Source organism: Protopterus annectens, chromosome 3.part1 (genome assembly GCF_019279795.1).
Source record: "Protopterus annectens isolate FY-2018-M chromosome 3.part1, PAN1.0, whole genome shotgun sequence".
Lineage (NCBI taxonomy): Eukaryota > Metazoa > Chordata > Ceratodontiformes > Protopteridae > Protopterus > Protopterus annectens.
The window spans coordinates 1,816,543,679-1,816,564,048 of record NC_056732.1 but is presented as its reverse complement, the minus strand read 5'-3'; positions in this window follow the sequence as shown (position 1 = coordinate 1,816,564,048).

Sequence of the window (20,370 nt, the reverse complement as noted above, 5' to 3'; positions counted from 1 at the left end):
GAAGCAGAGGTAATAGAGTCCTCAGCAACAGAATCGTCATAGGTAGATAAAGGTAAATCCTGGTCATCAGAGGAAACAGAAAATTCAGAATCCTGGTCAGAAGTATCATAAGCAAACTCAGTCCTAGGTCTCTTAGAGGGGGAAGGCTGACTTCCCCTGATTAAAGTAATAAGGTCTTCAGCCATTCTTATCATTTTTAGGCATAGAGGCCTGACCATGCGGTCTGGGCATCAGTTTTCTAGGCATGGTTCGAGTTTTAGGCCTTTTAGAAGAAGATGGCGTACACCCTCACAAGCCGGTGCCTGCACAGTGGCTCCGGACCCATCCAAGGTAGAGACATCCACAAGCTCCACAGTTGAAGCATCTCACGGCAGACCGGACTCCGAATGGGTCTCAGTAGAGGCCTGTGAATCTGAAGTAGTGGCTATCAGGGGCTGCGAAAGTGCCTCAGTGAGTACCGGTGAACTGGCGACTGGCTTAGGAGAAGCGTCGTCAGCAGCTTTGGACCTAGGAGGCCTGTATCTGTCTTTATCTTTGCGTTTTTTAGAATGTCGGTAATCAGATGGCTTACCAAAGACACATCAGAATAATTGAATCGAGTACCAAAATATTTAGAACCGAAAATATAATGACGACGGATAGTTCGTAGTTTAAATAAGGCACAAAACCAACAGCGAGGTACGTCGTGGTCAGGGCCTAGGCAAGGAATACAGTACGAATGAAAATCTTTATGAGGTATTTGCATTCCACAAGTAATGCAATTATTTACTTTTACTGACATCAGTTTAGAGCAAGAAAAAGTTTCCCCAATGGGGTACCTAGCTTTTAGTTGAAGATTTCTGTTCTGAAACTCGAAAATGAAAATTTCAGGAGTCGGCCGACCGGTACTTGCGAACTGCTTCTGCTTCGGGCACCGCACGGCAAGAAAAACTGATGTAATGGCGTTGGCTGCATCTTTTATACCTCTGATGACCTGACGTCACGGAAGAAGGGACAGCAACCAACAGAGGACCCAAGACTTTGTTAATCAGGCCGACTGAGGGCTACTGCAAGCAGATAACCCAAATGTGACAACTGCAACAGTGAAATACGAAGAACATCCCCATTTCCATTACCAGCAAGTTATTTGCCTGTAAAGAATGAGAGACATTATTTTTGACAATTCATTTATTACACAGAAATTAACTATCACTGATGGTGAATTAAGTGTGTTAATTTCCCTTGTGACATACACAACCTTAAAACTACTTCCACCCGCACTACTTAGGCTGCCGTGCAGCTTCTGATCATGCTAACTCATCTACCAATCCCTTAGCTTTCAGTAAGACACTACGTCCTCTACAGTTGCCCATGCCAACATTCAGTGTCATTCCACATGATGCAGTACTAATCACCCCAACCTTACGTACTGCACAATGTTCTGCACTGCATCTCACCTCCAGCCTTCAGTACCACACCATGTTTTGCAGTGCTTCTCACTCCCAGCCTTCAGTACCACACCATGTTCTGCAGCACCGCTCAACCCCAGCCTTCAGTAGCCACCATATTCTACAGTGCTGCTCACCCCCAGCATTCAGTACTACACCATGTTCTGCAGTACTGCTCACTCCCAGCCTTAAGTACCACACCATGTTCTGTAGTACTGCACACCTTCAGCCTTGAGTACCACATTGTATTCTGCAGTACTGCTCACCCCATCATTCAGTACCACACCATGTTCTGTAGTACTGCTCACCACCAGCCTTCAGTACCACACCATGTTCTGTACTACTGCACACCTTCAGCCTTCAGTACCATACCATTTACAGAATTTATGAATAGAGGTTATAACAGTCAGCATGTTTTGGAAGTAATGAATAATGTATTAAAAGATGGAAATTTGATAGTACCCCCATTATTCAGTGAGTCGGTCTATATTAACAGACTGAAAACTGTACTGAACGAATCACAGTTGAACAACAACAAAAGTGTGAAAACCGCAAATATCGCAATAATGAACAGAGATCGCATAGGGAATTCTTCCCTTTACTTCATTGTAGTGCAATCTCAGAGTTGGTATATTTCAGTAGTGGGGGTGTGGGGGGTGCAGGGGGGCATGCTTCCCTGCATAAAACACTTAGTGACAGTTTACATGTTTTAGTCGTTTTGTTTATTGGATTCAAAATTTGCGGTTTTCACACATTTGGTGTCGATCAAATGGGATTCGCTCAGTACAGTTTTCGTTGTGCTCATATAGACACCAGTGAGTCTACTCAAAGTGGTGAATTGCTTGGAAATATCTCTTCTATACTCAGATATGTTACACCATACAACATCATGACTAGACAAGTGGAAGCTATAATTCAAAAAAATTGCTGAATACTAATATCTTTGAATTATCTGCTTTGTTGGGTGCTGTACCTAGATTTGCTTATAGAAACAGTAATAACCTTAAAAGACAATTGTGTTATAAAAACTTTGATGTCAACTTAATGAATAATTCCAGTAATGTATAAACTTGGTACAGCCCCCTGTTATAACTGTAGCTGCTGTGCGAATATTTGTAACAAACTGTCATTTCAACATCCAATAACTAAAGCAGTTTATGAAATTAAATATCAAGCTACATGTAATACAACTGCAATAGTATATATAGCAATGTGTGTAGAATGCAAAGGATTTTACATAGGAAAATGTTCAAGGTGGCTTAGAGACTGCATTATTGAACATAAATCCGAGATTAGGAGAGAAGTAGCAACCGATGCCTTGGCTAAACATAATTGAGAAGGGTCCATCTCATTGTTTTAAGTTTAAGGTGTTAGAAATAGTGTATAAAAGTTTGAGAGATGGAGACCTTAATAATAAATTAGAAATGGCAGAATATAGATGTATCACTAGGCTGGAGGCTTATAGATTACCTGGCCTTAATAATATGATAACTATTAAACCAGTATTGATTGCTAAACAAAAACAGTTTAAATGGAAAAGTTCTTTAAATAGTTACTTTTATATTCTATTTAAATTTTACCTTTGGCATGATATGTTTAAGGAACATTGATTTTATATGATATATATGTGTGTGGGAATTGTTAATTAATTATTTAGTTAATTTTATTGGCTGGCTATGTCATGTGCTATTTTGATCAACTTATATAAAAAAGGTGTGTTTCAAATGTGTTCTGAATACTGAAGAAGGGTTATCCTGAAAGCTTTATTTTTGTCATATAAAGTGAACGTTTCTACCCGGTCGTTTTTTTGTTTTATATCAATTCATATGTTACCAGATGAGTAGCAAACTGGCTCACTGATAGAACCCACCTAATCAAGATTGGGGAAGCCACCTCAAGCAGTAGACCCGTAATGAGCAGCATACCCCAGGGATCGGTCTTGGGGCCTCTGTTATTCAGGATATACTTCTCTGAGGTGCAGGCCAAAACCAGTGGACTATAGCGGACCAAGTTTGCAGATGACTGCAAGCTGGGCACAGTCATCAATTCCCCAAGTAATGTGGATGTCATCCAAGAGGGTTTAACCCAAACAAATGATTGGTGCCAGAAACATGGCCTCAAGCTGAATGCCAAAAAATGCATCATTATCCCCTTTGGGGAGAGTGACATCCCCACATATTATCACATTAATAACGTCATAAGTACAGAATCAGTAGTGAGGTATTGGGGGCAACCAGGTTGATAGCAACCTGACTTTTGACCACCATGTTTTTTCTGCTGTACGGAAAGCTTTCTACATGGCCCATCTCACAAGTAAGGGTATCTCATCCAGGGACAAAGAGGTCATAAGATCCATGTATTCTTCCTTATAAGGCCAATTATTGAGTACAACATCCCCTTCGGCATGTACCTCGAAAAGCACATGCAGCAGCTGCAGAGACCACAGAGGTTCCTCACCAGGAGAATCCAAGGCCTCAAACACCTACCCTACACAGATAGGCTTAAAAGCCCTGTCCCTCTACTCAGTTTCATATGAACCTATAAAAATCTTGATGATTGGACGGGAGATAGGAAATTCACCTCGGGGATCACTTCTGTGGCTCTGCTCGACAGGGGCACAGGAAAATAATTTTCTTGGGTGGCAAAAGCCAGGGTATATTTTTGGCTAGGCTTATATAGGCCCTAGGGCCAACAGCCTAGTACCTGCCTATGAACCTATGAACCTATATGGACTCCTCAGAGGTGGCCTCTGTCTGGCATACAAAGCAATCTCAGACCCTGCCTTGATGGGACTGCTGCATATCCGTAAGTCAAACTCCACTTGAGCAACCAGTATGCGCAACCTCAACCTGGTCTGTGATGTCAATAGGACTTGCTGGTGGGACAGATTTGTATCCCAGAGACTCCCCCATCTGTGGAATAGACTCCCTCTCCACATCAAGCAGAGTACCTCATTATCCCTTTTTAAGCACAACCTGGATAACTGGATGGGAAACAGAAAATACACTCCTGGGATTCTACCTGTGTCCCTGCTGGACAGGGGCACTGGGTGCTGATTTGTGTAAACATGGGCTAAACTCATGGCTAGACTTATAAGGGAGTTAGGGCCAATAGCCTAGTAACCTACAAATTCAAAATCATGCTGAGTTTAGACTGTCATGAGACAGGTTAGTTTTACCCTACTGATGATGTGTTGTTGCGATAGTAATCCTGCTCAGTATGAGAGGATTCTCAGATTCAGACATTTGATGTATGTGCTTGGCGGAGGAGCCAATGGTGCAAAGCTACCATCTGTGGATTATGACTAAATGCCTCTAAGTCAGAATCCTGCCTAAACGTAACCATACCATAGCACCATGGATCTCTGGTTGGGCAGGGATAGCCAGACGCAAGGCCGGCGAGGAGCACCGCTCGTCACTGGGTCAGAGTGTGGACGGAAGGGGGCCACCTCTCTCCAGTAGTGCACTGTACGTTCATGGGGAACTGGGTGACAAATCATTCATAGGCCCCCGGAGTTGTACAGCAGCTGAATACTTAGAGTGGTGTTAGGTTGGAGAGACACTGAGCTCCTCATGGGGCCTGTAGCATATATGAAGGATGCAGTGGATGAAGGATGCAGTGGTATTGGGTTAAAGGGTGCAGTGGTATTGGGTTAAAGGTTTGCATGTGTGTATGAAATTCTGCAATATTCTGCACATCTGAGAGGTATGCACACCACTACTAATGTCACATCTTGGCTTAAACACCTAAAACAGTACAACAAAAAGGGAACTATCAAACAGAAGGAGATTTTGCTTCTTATTTTTCTAATAATAAAGGTCATAGAGACTATTCCAATGAAATCTTTTCCAGTGTTCCAGTGGGCAATGCTTGACAGAGAGGAAAAAAGTACAGGAGTTAACTAGAAGAACCAGGAGTACATTGGAAATGAACCAGAGACTGGAGTTGGGAGATAGAGGTCAACAAGAAAAAAACAGCAACTTGGACATTCATGGCTCAATGTGGGATTAGAAAGCATCAATCACACTTGTGAAATATGGCAGAACAAGAAAACCTGCAAATATTAGATTTTTTTGACTTTGTTAAATTTCTAAAGCATATGCCTTACATCATGAAATGAGTGCTTGGAAGAACATTAAGGAGAGGGGAAGGGAAAGGAAAGAGATAACTGTAAGTAAAACATTTTTTTTTCATACCAGTATTTAAAAAAAAAACATTATGTATACTGCATTTCTAATAGTAAAGCTTTTTCAGTTATTTTTGTGTGTAAGAAGATACTAAAGAAGACAAGTACACATATTGTTTCCTTCTTTCTTTCTTTCTTTCTTCTTGTTCAGTTTTAATAAAAGTAATGTAAAAAGAGAACAAAACCTGGACAAAAGAGCATGAGATAAGTAAAACTGATTTGATTTTTCTTACTTTTGCATAGGGGAATGAATGGATTATGGTTCTTGGCTTAATATAAGAACCGGTTTTAAGTGGAAGCAAGTAAACAAAAAATCATCGAATGCAATGAAGTTTCCCTTTGGCAAATAAATGTTCACAGTGCAACATGAGAAGCTTGTAACTGAAGGCAACTGTGAATCTAGTTCTCATGTTTCTAGGTGGGAAGCTGTCATAATGGTTAAGGTTTTCACCTTACAGACAGAAGGAGCAGGGTTTGATTCTCACCTGGGGTAATTGGCTAAGCTTAAAATGGCCCACAAAGGCAGTAGCTTAATACAAACCAATATTCTATGGAGACACACTGATAAAGGCAGTAGAAACATAATACTTTTTTCCTTTTCAGTGGCTAAACCTGGGCTATTTGAAAATGTATACAATTTTGTGTGTTTGTATTAAGTTACTAGGTTATAGGGGTGTTTTCTTTTTGCTTGAGATTTTTCGTTAAAACAAAATATCTTGTAAGATGTGACATAGGTTCAAATGGATATGACAAGAAACAACTGTACAAAAGCTCAACCTGTCAATCATTACTGTATGCATATAACACAAAAGCTGAAACTAGACATGTAAAAAAAGCTGTTGTACATAACAGGTAGGAATAATAACTTCTTATCATAATAGCAATACTTTCCATATTATCTTTGAATGTGAATGCTCTCACAGGAAAATACAAAAAAAAAAAAAAGAAATAGTACTGAACTATATTTAAAAATGCAGAGTGCAAATAGTCATGCTACAGGACACACATTTGGAAATAACTGAGTATGTGAATTTGATAAAGAAAATATTTTAGGATGGTTATTCTTTATCAAATCTAGATGAGCTCCAATAGTGACAGAAGGGGGCATAATAATGCTGGATTTGTAGTAGTAAGGGGCTACTGGCAAGGGAGAAGAATAGCACTGGCATGTATTTATATTCCATCTAAAACTGCTACAATGGCACTTAAGAAAATCCAAAGAGAAATAATCAGCTTTCAGCAGGGAATATTACTTATAGGGGACTGGAATTTGATTTGCAATGGTGAGGATGTATTGGAGGGCCTAAAAGAGATAATATAACAAAAGTGGGTAGATTTTTGAAGACATTTATGAAAACATTTGGTATGGAAGATGTGAATTCAGTAGTAGGAGCTCGGACAGAATTTACATATTATTCCAAGGTACAAAAACCTGGGCTAGACCATATACAACTTATATTTCACAAGACAAGTGCATTTAATTGAAAGTTTTGATATGCATCCAATAGCTATTTCAGATCATGTGCCAATAATAACTAAAATAAAAATGGAGGGTAATGAAATATACATGAGATGCTGATGCTTTTACACTTATCTGTTAAACTGAGAGGAATTTACGGAATGGGTGGTACAAATTATTAAGGAAGGTAGAAATTTCTTCAGAAAATATAGCTAGGGATTGAGATAAAAAGAGTTTAAAAATAAGGTACAAATAAAAGAAAAAGAGATAGTTAAGAAGTAACAAAAATTATTTAGAGGGACTGGCATAGTGTAGGTTAAAGTATTGCAGAATGGGGTAATCTCACAGAACAAGAAAAGGCACAGCTGCAGAGTGCTAAAGAGAAAATAAGGGACTACCTAAACAATATGCATGAATTTAGAAAGGCTGCTGTTAAGCAACTCTTTTTTTGATAACTCCACAGCACAAAATCTTTTACCATATCGGCTGAGGCAACAGACAGTAAAAAGGGTTTCTGCCAACTTTAGAGATCCTAGAACAAGGACATTAACCACAGATCTTGTTGTACAGGTATTAGAAATATTTTGGAAATTGTATGAGCATCTATATAAAGCAGAGTCATGTGGAAAAAAGAAAAAGTACAATGGAAGTGTTTATGGAAGAATTAAATATGCCAAGGTTAGAGGCAGGTGAGGCTCAATTACTAACAGGATGGGAGGAGATGAGCTAACAATGGTGATGTATAACCAATCTACAGCAACGTCTCCAGTAGCAGATGGTTTTCATGTGGACATTTGGTAGTAGGAGGGAAGAAAGTGATAAAGACCTGGTAGGTTTTGTTTAACAATATTTTAAAAAGAGGGGAAGCTGAAGCTGTGGTGGCTGTAATACTTAAAGACGGCAAAGACCCGTCAGATCCAGCTTCATACATGCCCATTTCAATTGTAAACCATGATTATAAAGTGTTTAAGTCTATAACGGCTAAAAGAATGGCAAAGGTGATACCAAAATTGATAGATATGGATCAATTTAGTTTTGCAGAGGGGAGCCAAACATTTGCCAAAATTAACAGAATAATGATGATCCAGGGGGAAGCAGAATGTAAGAAAATACCACTGTTATTAGTTGGCCTTAATGCAACGAAAGCATTCAACAGACTAAGCTGGGATTTTATAAGCAGGCAATGGAAACATTTGTATTCTCTGACAAAACAGTAAGGTTAATTAGGAGGATATAAGATAGATGAGAGATTGGAGGTGAAAATTAAAGTGGGAGGTGTCTCTGATAAGTTCTGTTTGAACAGTGGAACAAGGCAGGGGAACCCTATTTCCCCTTTGTTCTTTGCGTTATATTTAGAACCACTGGCAAAGAAAAATGGGGACTCAAAAATTCAAGGATATAATTGGTACAGCAATCAAGAAAAGGTAGCTTTATTTGGAGATGAAATTTTGTACGTGATAAAAATAGAAAAGGACATTTCAACATTATGGAACATTCTGAGGCAGTTTAAAATCTTTTTAGGATACAAATTTAATGAAGACAAAACAAAGGCAATAGCTGTAAACTATGTAACCACACAGAAATAGTTTCAGCAATACCTATATTTATGGGGACATGATAAAATGAAGTACTTAGGAGTATGAGTTAAAAAGGATTCTGTTATGGCAGCTAAGGATGTGTGGGAAGAGACTAAATAAAGTATAACACAAACATTGAGAAAATGGAAGTTTTGTTTTATGGATATGGATAGCAAAATACAAGCAGTAGAAATGTTTTTAGTCTCTTTAGTTTTATACACAGGTCAAGCATATTTTTATTAGCCAGAGAAGAAGTTGTGGATAGCAATTAATAAAGAGTTGAAGAATTTTATCTGGGAGGGGAGGAGAGCAAGAATTAAGTGGGATAAGTTGATACTTCCAATAAAATAAGGTGGTTTGGGATTACCTGATCAAAAGGGTATTTCTGAGCCCCATAGTTATAGCACAAACAGAAAACTATAATTCAAAGTGGGAAGGAATAAAGATCAAACAGGGGGAAACTCAAGAAATAAGGAGAGACTGGAATTTTGGATGCAGATCCTTAAGGAGAATAACAATAACCATACAGAATATTATATTCAAAAAACAGTAGAAAGTATTTTAAGAACTAAGCCAGCATGGGAATGCAGAAAAGTAATCTGCTGATAGGAATGACTGCAATTAGGTTTACATAGAACAGGCAAGAGGGGGCTGGAATTTGTTGGAGAAAACTCACACGGTATTGGGAACAAATAATTAGAGATGGAAAGGTAGTAAAATGCGAAGAGGCCAAAAATTCAATTGGACTGCATGTTAGACATTGCCGTCCCTATTAAGGACTGATATCAGAGTATAGGCAGAGAGAAAGGAATGGGAGGGGGGGTCCTAAATGAAAGAGTTATTAGTAGAATCTAGAACAGAAGCTGCTGTTAAAAAGGGATAATTAGTAGGGCATGTAAAATATTGCATGACAACTATAGGAATCAATTACAGGAGGTTATAATGGCTTGGGAAGAGAGAATGAATATGCAACTCACAAAGAAACAATGTAAGAATATGTATGTATGGCTCCCAAATAAGCAAAAAAGTGTAGAAGATTTAGGATCTTTGCAGGGAATTGTTTGCATAGGTATTTTTATACCCCAAGCAGACTCCAAAGAACTTTTTCTTAGGTAGACTCAAATGTTTGAGGTGTGATGGGGAAGAAAGAGGTAACTGGAAACATTGTAATGCACTGGCAGACTTTAAAAAAATTCCTTGCAGACTACTATGTCAGAAATATTGGATAAGCAAATTGGTGTAACTAAGGAAATCATTTTTTTTTTTTTTTTGAGCTGTGATACAGAATCAGAATTGCCTAGACATATTTAGGTCTTGCTATGTTTAATTCCGGTGGTTTCTAATACAGCAATTACTAGAGAAATGGAAGTCAAAGTCATACTACAAGTAGTGAATATAGTAAAAGAGTTAAAAGAACTGAGATAGGATCTTTAGAAAAGAGTGTGAGGAATCATGGGAACAATACGTGCAGAATAATGTTTTGGAGTACGAATAATATTTAAGAGAAGACAAGAACTGAATGAGCTATGTAATGACTGTATAAAACAGGATTGAGTCAACAGAAATGGTCTGAGCAAGTGAGGACCAAAAAATCATAAACTAAAGAGCAAAAGACCCCAGGTTTATGCGGACTAATACAAAGTCAGCCCTCTGGCTGTATTGTAGGTGAATTTGAACAATAAATAAATTAATTAATGCATTATATTTGCCCTAAAATTCAATATCTCATTCTAATTATTAAAAAACACTTAATATTGGATCTGCAGAATAATTTCTGGTAGTAATGAGCCAATAGTATGCCTCATTTTACTGCTTTAATTTAAGGTAGCTCCAGAAAACCTTCGCATGTTTTATATAAAACTCGCGTACTGCATACACTTTGTGCAGGCTGCAACTTCATACTAACAGAAAATAGTATTAAAATTGCTTTTCCCAAACCTCAGACATTTGAATAATTTAACATTTTAAAAGCAAATCCAGAACTGCATTGCAAACACTGACCCACGCAATAGAAGACACAGCCGTTCTACCTGCATGCATTCAGTCTCTGCATTCTGTATGCAGGCTACAGGAAGTGGAGGGCTCCTATTCTCCTATACTCCTATTTGTAATACCACTTGCATGTCAGAAATTCCTTAAATCACTCATCTTCATTTCCTAAAGCAGCATTTTGGACCACCAGACATTCTCCTGCAGTTCCTATTGCCCTATGGGCATGGCATCCAAGCCCTTTACAGTAAAACAACCTGCTTCTGAAGAAATGCTTTTAAATAAAGCATATACATTTCACCAAACAGGCAGAAGAGTGGGTTAAAATTTCATACATGCTGTTCTGCACAGAAAGAAGAATCAAAATACAGGAACAAAATATATAAAGTGGATATGAAATTGGCAACATAGAACACATGGATGCTAAACATCAGCAGAGTCAAGAAATGTAACTCAATTCACTGTCAGCAAGGATCCTGAACCAAATGTTGGTAGCTTCAAAACTTGACAGTTATGCAAGGCAACACTTCTGAAGAGTGCATTATGGTAATCCAACTACAAGACACTTTTCCAATTAAATTAAAAAAATCTGAAAAATAAATAAAGCCCTCATTGTAACAACAACAAAAAAAACATATACCATTATAAAATCAAATGCACTGTAGTTAATCAAAGCATTGCATGTATTGTACACCTTCTGGTCAGTAATTACATATTAAACTCACAAAATTCTTCCTTCAGCTTTACTAGAACTATAAAAGCACAGAACAAAAAAAGCTGGGACGTGTAAACACATGGAAAAAGTTAAATTAAAATTAAATTTAAATTTGGTTATGGGTCGCATGGAACTCCTGGTATAAAAGATTATATGTGATGTATATATAACATTTGCAACTGAAAATATGCCAAAATGGTTTGTTATCATTTATATAAATGTATGATTGCCTATATTATAAAGATGTTTCTTGTTTAAAAAAAATAAAATGACAGCATGCTTGGAGGGGGAGTTTCATAAAAATAAGTTTCAGAATGCCAAGGGAAGCTCTATTTTGATGGTTTCAGCTAGGAAATAAACAATTCTGCCAAAGAAAACGCACTTAACAGTCACCACCAGTAAGCTATTGTGATACACGCACAACAAAATCAGAAATCTTATAAAAGTATGACAAATCACACTGAGATACATTCTTTAACTTTTTTAAAAATAATTTTTATTGATTTTATAAACTTAAAGAGATACATTCCTGATAGTAGACAATTCTAATTTACAGACTTAATCTTTGAGACAGCTTTTTCACAAACTGGTAAGCCAAAGATAGACATTTTTACTGTGAAGAAGCATGTGCCTAAGCCTTGAATGGGTAGAGTTAATTCTTAAGTTTCCTATTTTATAGGCCATAAGGCCAGCCTTTATATCGATGCATTAGGTAACTCCATGGGGAACCTTGCTTGTAGGGGGGGGGTCTGTTTCCCCATTTAATTATTTATTTGTGTTTAGATAATGTTTTTTTTTTTTTTTACTTTAAAAAAATGGAGAAAAGTGCTCCTACAAGGGAAAAAGAACAATGCACCCCTGCTACACAGCAAACATTCCAGGGGGAGGTGTTCCAGCTGACTTGATATTCATGTCAAGTTACATTGCGTTTAACTTAAACATTGTGAAGTCGTAGGAGTACAGACCTTTTAACGTTCAAATGTAGGCACAAAGCTGCCTGAAGGAGTTTGTATTTTATTTCTGGCCGTATTTGTACATTGTGGGACAAAGCAAAGGCAGGGACATTCCACATAATTCTGGACAGAGTGGAAAGAAATGGCATGGTGCCAGTGAGAGAAATGTTATTGCCAATTTTGCAGTAATCTTGGTAGTGATCAACTAGATATTCTGGACAATATGTCAAGCGTAGCTCTCAACCTCTTAGCAGAAAATCTGGAAAAAACTTAAAATAATACGGGGTACAAAGGCCCAAAATAGGGACAGATTTTAAATATTGCTCTTATAAACTTAGAAAGGTGCTAGAATAACAGGGTTTGTGTTAATATACATTTTCTGAAGGGTATGAAGTCTGAAGCTCAAATGTATGTCAATATTTAGTCACTTCGGTCCTGAATGATTTTCCAGAAAACCACAGCTTTTATGAAGAACAGATTACAAATATGAAGCAATATTCTGGATATTTGCAAAAATTTGGACATACGTATGAAGGAGAAATGATACTTTGTTGCCATCAGACATGGTGGCTATACCTGCCGGGTAGGATTGGGGTGCAGGTTAGCCAGATGAAAGTAACTTTCTTGTCATTTGCTCAGTTTAAACAGTCACTATCTGGCTTAGAGGACTAGTGTGCATTTGTGAAATGTAAGATGGACTGCTTAACTAGATGTCTGATATGCACACAATGAGTAGGCATAACTGCTGAAGTTGTCTTCTGTGGAGAAAAGTGATTAGCTGTCTGCTGCTGTTTGTTTATTATTTTGGTTTGGAGACTATGCGAAGCAGTGTTCAATATTTTAATGTGCAGCAACTGTTTGATTAGAACAAAGGTGAACTACATTGCATGGTCATCCTCTGTTGATCATGATCAGATGTCTTGAATTGTGCATATTGTGGCAATAACTGCTTGTTGGGGGGTTATCTGGAAGAAAGTAACCAACTCTGCTGTCATTCGGTCAGTTTAATGGTCATTTCTTAAAAATTAGGGATATATGCATGATAAAATACCCAGAACTTCAGTATAAGCCCCAATCCCATATCTTAATACAGTTACTTCCACTGCTATTATTACAGTGCAGTCTTGGTTAGCTTCGATGTTCAGAAAGAATGCTGGACAAAACAAAGTTAAAGACTTGAATGAATTCCTTTCTTTGATCACAGTTTTTGTTCAGGTAATCACTTTATGAAAAAAGATGTTTAAAATAACTCTAAAATGCACCTCATAGCATCTAGAATCCTCACGGTATCTGGGGGACTTGTGGCCCCCAGACCTCCAACTTAAATCTGGACAGTCTGCGTAGGCAAGGATGAGCTGGTACAATACATGTAGTATAACCTGGCAACCACTTTCTTAATACACTGACTGCACACAAAACATACTAAACGTTTCTTCATATTTAACTTAGTAACATATACAGTTTCACGCTGATTAAAATATATAAATGCACCTCTCTTCCTCAAATTACTCAAATATCTAGCTGTTACCAAATCTCACAGCACCCCTCTTCCTCAAATTACTCAAATATGCAAATGTTACAAAATCTCACAGCACCCCTCTTCCTCAAATTACTCAAATATCTGGATGTTACCAAATCTCACAGCATTGATATCCAAGCTCTGTGTAATATCATCTGCGTCTAACAAGCTCATCTCTACTAACTCCCACCGTCTGTACCCATCTTTATATTCCTTAAAGACCTCTCGGTCTTCAACACTGCTAATCCATAACCCACTTATATCACAATTCTTCATCATCACTCTAGTAACATATCACTTCCCGACCTTTTTTACACATCTTCACTTTCCACCTCCTTATAATCAGAATTATCTGCATCATTCTACTTTTCTACCATGGTCCTCACTTCTCTTTCTCTACCTTCATCCACCACCTTACACATTTCACAACATCCTCCATCTCATCCAAATGAATCTATTTCTTTTACACCCTCCACCCTACCAGCCTCAACTTCCACAAGATCCTCCTCTTATCCATCCTTTCAAACCACAACTACAGACTTACATTCCTCCTTTTTATTCATTTCTTCAAATCCTAAACTGTTACTTTCTACCATACGATTACTCCTCAATATACAACCTCCAAAGTCCTGCCTCCCCTCCTACCATCACCACATATCCACAGAAAAAACATTCCCAATATCCCACTTTACTTCTAATAATGGGGATATTCATCCCAAAATCAGCCCTCAGTCTCAATCTAACCCCAGTTCCCCCCATTCAACCTCTCCAAGTCACCCATGACACAACCTTAAACACTTCAGTCCCAATATATGTAGCATATGCAACAAATTTTCACTACTATGTGTTTGGACCCGCTCACCACATGTTTCTGATATCTTAATGTTAACAGAAAACTGGCTAAAACCATCCATCTACAAAGAAGAAGGAATCCTAACCTCCCCATATTTGTGACCAGACTATCTAACCACAACAGCAGGTGGTATGACCATCCTGTTTTCAAACAACTTACAAAACAAAATGCTATCCTACAGAAATCCCCCACACCACCCGTGCTGAAATGCTAGTGTCCATTTTACATGTAAACAACCAAAAAAACATATACATAATTTCCCTACACATCCACCAGGAAAAAACTGAAGATATTTACCCTGAAATTCTAGATAACCTTAATCAGTACCTCTATCCATGTAGGCACAAAGCAAACCTACAAACCTAAATCCACTGAACCAAGAAGATTGAATTTAAAAGTTTAATGAGTGCTTTTGTTTGTTGCTTTCCATAGATGTCTTCATAACATCTATTTACCCAATAGCACGGCCTTAAATAATTTAGATACAGCATGTGATACTAAGTAATCATTTGACAATGACAAAAGATCATAGAGTTTTAATGATAAAAATACCATACAAATAATTACAAAAACATCAGATATTTTACAGTTTGGATGACTGGTGATAAGACACTATTAACAGAAATAAAATCATTCAAACCAGTTGGATGGGAAGCATTGAGCAATATCTGGCAGTCCACTTCACTTGTTTTTTATTTGCTTCTCCCAATCTCCTCCTCATTGTAATGGACAAAGTTTTTCAAAAGCAATAAACAAAAACTTGAAAATGTTTTTACAAATCATACCATGTGTAAGAAGAACATTATCAGAATCTGATCTATGAATAGAGTATAGATGCTCATAGTAACTTTGCTGTAAGTTTTTCAGGATTGTATCTACATTAAAGATGGGCTAGTGGGATGAGGAAATTCGGCAGGAAGCAAAGGTAAAAGAAGTATGTCAGTAGAAGTGGAGACAGTGCCAGGCTACAGCATCATGGTACAGTGCCAGGGTATAGTGCCAGGGTACAGTGTCAGGGCACTGTGCCAGTGTACAATGTCAGGATACAGTGCCAGAGTTTAATGCCACGGAACAGTGTCAGGGTACAATGCCAGGGTACATTGTCAAGGTACAATGCCAGGGTACAGCGTCAGGGTATAATGTCAGGGTACAATGCCAGGATATAGTGCCAGGGTACAGTGTCAGGGCACCATGCCAGGGTACAATGTCATGATACAGTGCCAGAGTTTAATGTCAGGGTACAGTGTCAAGGTACATTGTCAGGGTACAATGCCAGGGTACATTGTCAGGGTAAATGCCAGGGTACATTGTCAGGGTACAATTCCAGGGTACATTGTCAGGGTACAATGCCAGGGTACATTGTCAGGGTACAATGCCAGGAAACAGTGTCAGGGTATAATGTCAGGGTACAATGCCAGGATACAGTGCCAGGGTACCATCTCAGGGTACAGTGCCAGGGTACAATGTCAGGGTACAATGCCAGGGTACAGTGTCAGGGTATAATGTCTGGCTACAGTGTCAGGGTACAGTGTCAGGGTACAGTGTCAGGGTACAATGCCAGGGTACAGTGTCAGGGTACAATGCCAGGGTACCATCTCAGGGTACAGTGCCAGGGTATAATGTCAGGGTACAATGCCAGGATACAGTGTCAGGGTACAATGTCAGGGTACAATGCCAGGGTACAGTGTCAGGGTATAATGTCTGGGTACAGTGTCAGGGTACAATGTCTGGGTACAGTGTCAGGGTACAATGCCAGGATACAGTGCCAGGGTACCATCTCAGGGTACAGTGCCAGGGTACCATCTCAGAATACAGTGCCAGGGTACCATCTCAGGGTACAGTGTCAGGGTATAATGTCTGGGTACAGTGTCAGGGTACAATGTCTGGGTACAGTGTCAGGGTACAATGCCAGGGTACAGTGCCAGGGTACCATCTCAGGGTACAGTGCCAGGGTACCATCTCAGGATACAGTGCCAGGGTACCATCTCAGGGTACAGTGTCAGGGTATAATGTCTGGGTACAGTGTCAGGGTACAGTGTCAGGGTACAGTGTCAGAGTACAATGCCAGGGTACAGTGTCAGGGTACAATGCCAGGGTACCATCTCAGGGTACAGTGCCAGGGTATAATGTCAGGGTACAATGCCAGGATACAGTGTCAGGGTACAATGTCAGGGTACAATGCCAGGGTACAGTGTCAGGGTATAATGTCTGGGTACAGTGTCAGGGTACAATGTCTGGGTACAGTGTCAGGGTACAATGCCAGGATACAGTGCCAGGGTACCATCTCAGGGTACAGTGCCAGGGTACCATCTCAGAATACAGTGCCAGGGTACCATCTCAGGGTACAGTGTCAGGGTATAATGTCTGGGTACAGTGTCAGGGTACAATGTCTGGGTACAGTGTCAGGGTACAATGCCAGGATACAGTGCCAGGGTACCATCTCAGGGTACAGTGCCAGGGTACCATCTCAGGATACAGTGCCAGGGTACCATCTCAGGGTACAGTGTCAGGGTATAATGTCTGGGTACAGTGTCAGGGTACAATGTCTGGGTACAGTGTCAGGGTACAATGCCAGGGTACAGTGTCAGGGTACCATCTCAGGGTACAGTGCCAGGGTATAATGTCTGGGTACAGTGTCAGGGTACAATGTCTGGGTACAGTGTCAGGGTACAATGCCAGGATACAGTGCCAGGGTACCATCTCAGGGTACAGTGTCAGGGTATAATGTCTGGGTACAGTGTCAGGGTACAATGTCTGGGTACAGTGTCAGGGTACAATGCCAGGATACAGTGCCAGGGTGCCATCTCAGGGTACAGTGCCAGGGTACCATCTCAGGATACAGTGCCAGGGTACCATCTCAGGGTACAGTGTCAGGGTATAATGTCTGGGTACAGTGTCAGGGTACAATGTCTGGGTACAGTGTCAGGGTACAATGCCAGGGTACAGTGTCAGGGTACCATCTCAGGGTACAGTGCCAGGGTATAATGTCTGGGTACAGTGTCAGGGTACAATGTCTGGGTACAGTGTCAGGGTACAATGCCAGGGTACAGTGCCAGGGTACCATCTCAGGATACAGTGCCAGGGTACCATCTCAGGGTACAGTGTCAGGGTATAATGTCTGGGTACAGTGTCAGGGTACAATGTCTGGGTACAGTGTCAGGGTACAATGCCAGGGTACAGTGTCAGGGTACCATCTCAGGGTACAGTGCCAGGGTATAATGTCTGGGTACAGTGTCAGGGTACAATGTCTGGGTACAGTGTCAGGGTACAATGCCAGGATACAGTGCCAGGGTACCATCTCAGGGTACAGTGCCAGGGTTTACTAATACTAGAGAAGCGCAATCAAGGACCAGAGTGATCAGAAAAAAGCAAACACTGCTAATCTCCTGCTTCTTCTCTGGGTGATTTATGCAGGTAAAGAAAAATGGTTGACTAGTCTTTCTCTCTTTCTGCCATCACAGAGTGGTTCACCACCAACTAAGCTATTTTCTCAGCATTTGTGTAAGAAATAGCAGAAATGTTTGCATACTTCCTGAAGGAAATCACAAAATGGAAAAATTTTGACACAAACCAGAGTTAACTTTCCTTCTTTCTTGTTAGCAGTCAGGTGACATCCAGTGACCTCACACCAACAAATGGGCAAAAGTATACCTGCTTTCTGCTGAGTCTACTGACAAACTTTAAAACTAAATTAATAAAACAAAATAACATTAGTTTGTCTGTCTGTCTCTCTCTGTCTCTCTCACTCACTCACTCACTCACACACACACACACACACACACACACACACACACACACACACACACACACACACACACACACACACACACACACACACCATCACACAGCGTCACACAGCTTCTCTGAATAGTAGTCCAAACTGCATTTTTTCCACATCTGCTTTTTCAAGTTTCTTTAGCCAGTTGGAAATAAATTATGTATTTCCCTTTCTCGTCACAAGTGGTTATTTAAGCACTGTATCTAACATCAGTTACTTAACTTCCAACAAAGGGCTCATGCCAGGTCAAAAGCATGAATAATTGCAAAACCTGTGTTGATCCAATAAAACATAACGTCTGTGTTCCAATCTCTTTGTGCAGTCTCTTTCATGAGCTTTCTTCTGTGTGTATAGAAAGATTAAGTAATGTTCTTAAATGTAAGCATTGGGATGACAGCAGGAACAGAAATTGTGTCGTACTCCAAACAGGCAGAATAACACAGGTGTTGGCAAAACTGTCAAAAGACAGAAGTTATACATTAGAAGTTCATGGCGAAGTATCTGACCACCTTAGTAGCTGATACACCTGGGTAAATTAATAGTCTCTTTGTCACTTAATTTGATACATTTGTTAACCAGTTAAGCCCACTGGACATAAGTGTCCCTTCTCAGGGGAGAACTGAAAGCACGGCCTGGTAGAAGGAGCAGTTCATTAACAGCTGAGAGCCTTAATCCTCTGAATTAACTTTCAGACAATGAAACTTGTACAAAGACAATGACCTTAACAAACAGCTCTGCTGTCAATCAGAACTCAAAGAGCCAAACTTTCAGGTTTAAGAGACAACTGCTCTTCTCTTCCGTTCCTTCATTGTTTCCACTGGAAATATGTCTAACAAGTCCTAGGACTCTTCTGGTATGTTTTAATGCTCTAGGCATACCCTTTCTATCAAACACCCTCTGGAATCCTCCAAAGTACTTTTCTTGCATCTCCCAGTATCAGTGATACTATTCCGTAATTCAGCTGGATACACATAAATATACAGTTGCCCTGCACAAACTGCCTGAAAGGTGCAATCCTTAAAGAGCCTGCTACCCCATAACCAGACTACTGTAAAACTTACCTAATGACACAATTATTCCCTCTAGGTACTAGCTACTAGGTATCACCTGGTAGTTCCATCACTGTATGTTATAGATGATCCCCTCAAAGCTTGATGCCACTGACTTCAAGAAAGCTGGGAGGTTTGCGTGTCCCAGACAGACCATCTGCATTGTGATGGTGCTCACCAGGCCAGAGCAGGATTTTAAACTGGAATGGATTTAATGCCAGGCCCACTTACAAAGCGTGATGTTGTCCTCCTTTTGTTGTTAAAGCCACTGGAGGGGTTAGGGCATGCCATGAACTGTAATCAAGGTGAACACAGCCTGGAAAAGTACCTCAGTGCCCTAAATGCCACTTTACTGCTTGGCATTCCCATTCTATGTTCATATAGCTGCTTTACATTTTATTATATTGCGGATGTAACATACTGGGTGTTCTTCTGAACCAGACTGCTGGTTAACCACTGCCCCCACCCTAACCTCAGGGACATCAGTACACATGATAACTGACCTACAGAAGTCAGAGGCATACAATAATATGTTGGCTGCTAATAATTATGTGTTAATTAGTTTAGTTAATTTATTATATGATGAGACTATCTAAAAGAGAAGGATGCTGTGTGAGTTGATATCTGATGAAGTCCTATGCTTTGGATGAAAACATGGTAAATTCAGTTAAGCATTAATAAAGTTTATGGTTCGTTTTTATTAACTTGTGAAGTTGGTGTTTAATATCACTATTTTTAGTGGTTGCTCTTTATGCTTCTAGTGTCCTGTGGTTTTTGAACTGTGGTTATAGTTTAGATCACCTAGGAAAATGGTACTGGGTTTAATACTGAGTGATCCGACGTCCTGTAGATAAGCTTTGTGGCT